This window comes from Oncorhynchus mykiss, chromosome 12 (genome assembly GCF_013265735.2).
Source record: "Oncorhynchus mykiss isolate Arlee chromosome 12, USDA_OmykA_1.1, whole genome shotgun sequence".
Classification (NCBI taxonomy): domain Eukaryota; kingdom Metazoa; phylum Chordata; class Actinopteri; order Salmoniformes; family Salmonidae; genus Oncorhynchus; species Oncorhynchus mykiss.
Window position 1 is genome coordinate 54,154,440 of NC_048576.1, and position 4,344 is coordinate 54,158,783.

Consider the following 4,344-nt stretch of genomic DNA (forward strand, 5'->3'; position numbering starts at 1 on the left):
CATTTTCGGTTGGGGCTCACAGTACGTTTTTGCCAGTTACTGCTCCTACTGGGGATAGTAGCTTCTATGATAGTGGTCATTCCCCTGGGACTATTATTGACGCGGCCATTCCAGCAGTGGGTACTAGCAATGAGCTTGGATGCATCTTGCCACCTAAACTGGTCGATTCCGGTGTCCCCGACATTCCTTTGGGTACTGGCCCAGTGGAGGGATCCCCGGTTGCTGTCACAAGGGGCTCCTATGGGCCAGGTGTTGTCTCGCAAGGTGGTCATGTCAGATGCGTCCCCCCAATGGTGGGGCACGCTGTGCGATGGTTACTCAATTTGGGCAGTATGGACAGTGTCACAGAGTGCCTGGAATATGAATTACCTGGAACTTTTGACTGTGTACTTAGCATTTAGGCGCCTAGTCCCGCGTTTGCCGGGCCATGATGTGCAGGTGGCACGGGCCTGTTTTCTACTGTGTTATTGACTTGTTAATTGTTTACTCCATGTGTAACTCTGTGTTGTCTGCTCATACTATGCTTTATCTTGGCCAGGTCGCAGTTGTAAATGAGAACTTGTTCTCAACTAGCCTACCTGGTTAAATAAAGGTGAAATAAAAATAAAAGGTCAGATCCGACAACATGACAACGGTGGCATACATCAACAGGCAGGGGGAACTCGGTTCCTACCCCTCCTCACCTTGGCTTCCTGTTGCTGTGGAGCAGAGCACATTTACTCTCACTTCGGGCAGTGCATGGTGTTCTCTAAGCATTGTCTCTCTCACTGACGGGTTCCTGGGTTCCTGGTATGGCAACTGCTCGGCCTCTGACCGCAAGGCACTACAGGGGTAGTGCGTACGGCCCAGTACACCACAGGGGCCAAGCTTCCTGCCATCCAGGACCTCTATACCAGGCAGTGTCAGAGGAAGGCCCTAAAAATTGTCAAAGACTCCAGCCACCCTAGTCATAGACTGTTCTCTCTGCTACCGCAAGCGGTACCGGAGCGCCAAGTATAGGTCCAAGAGGCTTCTAAAACAGTTTCTACTCCAAGCCATAAAACTCCTGAAATTCTAATCAAATGGCTACCCAGACTATTTGCTCTATTATCTATGCATAGTCACTTTAATAACTCTACCTACATGTACATATTACCTCAATTACCTCAACACCGGTGCCCCCGCACATTGACTCTGTACCAGTACTCCCTGTATATAGCCTCGCTATTGTTATTTTATTGCTGCTCTTTAATTATTTGTTACTTTTATTTGTTACTTTTTTTTAGGTATTTTCTTAAAACTGCATTGTTGGTTGGTTAAGGGCTGGTACGTAAGCATTTCACTGTAAGGTGAAATACCTGTTGTATTCGGTGCATGTGACAAATACAATTTGATTTGATTTTGATATGATATGATATGATTGTAGCATATTTCCCATGGCATATAGCAGCAAGGAGCAGGGGTTACCTAGACGAGTAAGCGCCCACTCCACCGGCATCTTGGGTGTTGTTTAAAGGGTTATTTGGAGATATTTGTGCTGCGGTGAGTCGGGCATCACCACACACTTTTGCTTACGGTAAGGACAGGTGAAAGTCACTTAGGCAGTCACTTAGGTGTGCTCAATACCCAGACTGTCACATCTGGTGGTGTCAGGTCTGGGTTGTCTGCCATGGGCCATTGGGGCCTGATTATATTTCCCCATAGTACGCTTTACCGAAGTTGACTGACTTAAAAGGAAACGTAATGTTCCGACTATAACTACTGTTCCCTGAAGGAGGGAAAGGAGATACAACACCTGTTTGGCCCCGCATCGCCCGTTCCTGGGCTTGGTGAAGAGCATTATTCAATTGAAGGAATGAATCCAAGCCTCACGCTTATCACCTGTGGAAGGCGGTTCTTCCATCGAGGCACATTGGCTTTGTCAGGCGTGATTTAGGATCCTTCAACCGAAGTCGCGAGAGTGCGACTCCCCATAGTATGATGTACCTCGTTTCCCTCCTTCATGAAACAGAAGTCACAACGTTACATTCTTTGTTTCAAGGGCACTACAGTGCACTACTTTTGAACAGGGCACATAGGACCATTAGGCACATAGGACCAAAACAGTGTTCAATAACAATAATCTAAGGAGATTTCAAATTCTTGTCCTAGAGTACTCATTCTTATAAATGTACTACCTAAGGGACGATATGTCCGGGGCAGAGGCTTTTCCTTGCTATGAGTCTTACCAGACACCACGGCCTAGCTGTGCTTAATGAGGGGTCCATGTCTCTGTGACCTGGTTGCTGGCTGCTACAGAGGCAGAGAGAGAAAGAGAGAGAGGCAGGCACCCGGTCGCAGAATGGATTGGCTCAGCAGAACCTTTGTCTCCACTGTCAGAGAGACAGGCGTGATGTCATCTGGATCTTTCATCCAAGTTTTTTGTCACTATTATTCTATACTGAACAAAAATATGAATGCAACATGCAACAATTTCAAAGATTTGACTGAGCAACAGTTAATATAAGGAAATCAGTCAATTGAAAAAACAATATTAGGCCCTAATCTATGGATTTCACGACTGGGCAGGGGTGCAACCTTGGGTGGGCCTGGGAGGGCATCGGCCCACCCACTTGGGAGCCAGGCCCAGCCAATCAAAATGAGTTTTTCCTCACAAAAGGGCTTTATTACAGACATAAATAGTTCTCAGTTTTGTCAGCTGTCCAGGTGGCTGGTCTAAGACTATCCCGCAAGTGAAGAAGCCAGATGTGGAGGACCTGGGCTGGCATGGTTACACGTGGTCTGTGGTTGTGAGGCCGGTTGGACGTACTGACAAATTATCTAAATTGACGTTGGAGGCGGCTTATGGTAGAGAAATTACATTCAATTCTCTGGCAACAGCTCTGGTGGACAGTCCTGCAGTCAGCAGGCCAATTGCACATTCCCTCAAAACTTGAGACATCTGTGGCATCGTGTTGTGTGACAAAACTGCACATTTCAGATTGGCCTTTTATTGTTCCTAGCACAAGGTGCACCTGGTTAATGATCATGCTGTTTAATCAGCTTCTTGATATGCCACACATGTCAGGTGGATGGATTATCTTGGCAAAGGAGAAATGCTCGCTTGCAGGGACATAAACAAATGTGTGCCCAAAATTTGAGAGAAATAAGCTTATTGTGCATATGGAACATTTCTGGGATCTTTTATTTCAGCTCATGAAACATGTGACCAACACTTTACATGTTGTGTTTATATTTTTGTTCAGTATATGTACACTTCCTGCAGTGGTATATCCATGCAATGCCATCCGAGAACAGGGTTGGGGACCATATTGACTGGAGCCCAACTACTGTTTTTGATGCTGCCTCATGAGGAAAGGTTTTCTCAAATGCACCGCACAGCCCCAGGGACCTACAATTTTTCTCTTGCATTACCGGTTTTGATGATAGCAAGGTAATTCATGATTTTGCCTACATTGAAGGAAAATTGTATGGCTTTACACTTACTCAGGGAATGTGAGTGCTGCTACCTACGGTACATAAGGTCCAAAAGTTAGTGAGCTAATGGTTTTCTTTCAGGTTTGACACAGAAGACTGCAGTACATTAGAGTGAATTCTGAGTGGTGCTTTATATTGGTAATGTACCAGTCAGCAGGCAGGTGGAGCTGATGAGTCTGATGAATATGATCACTTACAGTATGTTTGTAGACTGACATTAATGACATTCTTTATCCCAGGACATTTCTGCAGGATTATCAATACCCTGGCATGTGTGATGGTACATCTATTTTGAATGACTGGTTTCATCAGCTCCGGTTTGTATAAAGCAGGGGCGTCAAACTCATTCCATGGAGGGCCTCATGTCTGCTGGTTTTAATTTTTTCCTCTCAATTATGACCTAGACAACCAGGTAAGGGGAGTTCCTTACTAAATGACCTGAATTCATCAATCGAGTACAAGGGAGGAACAAAAACCTGCAGACACCCGGCCCTCCATGGAACGAGTAGCATTATAGTGACATTCTTTGAAAGGATCCAGTAAAGACTGGCATACAAACACACTGACTTCTTAGCCTGGAAAAGGAAATAATGGTTGCAAAATAACTGCTCATAAAATATGAATGGTTAATCTGATACTGACATTTGCAAAAGCTGCTGGTGGTCGCCATTTTAACACCCCCTCTCGCTCACACACAGCATAGCGTTCATAACTCGTTGCGACCTTATTTTCTTGTATGCAGTAAAGATATCTGAATTCATTCGGAGGTTTTATCAGCCAGGGCCCAGCAATGGCCGCTGCCTAGCTTTATGAAAGCAGCAACCAATGAACATCTACAGAAAACGCAATACACTTAACAGTCCACACAAAGAAAAACACAAATGGGCC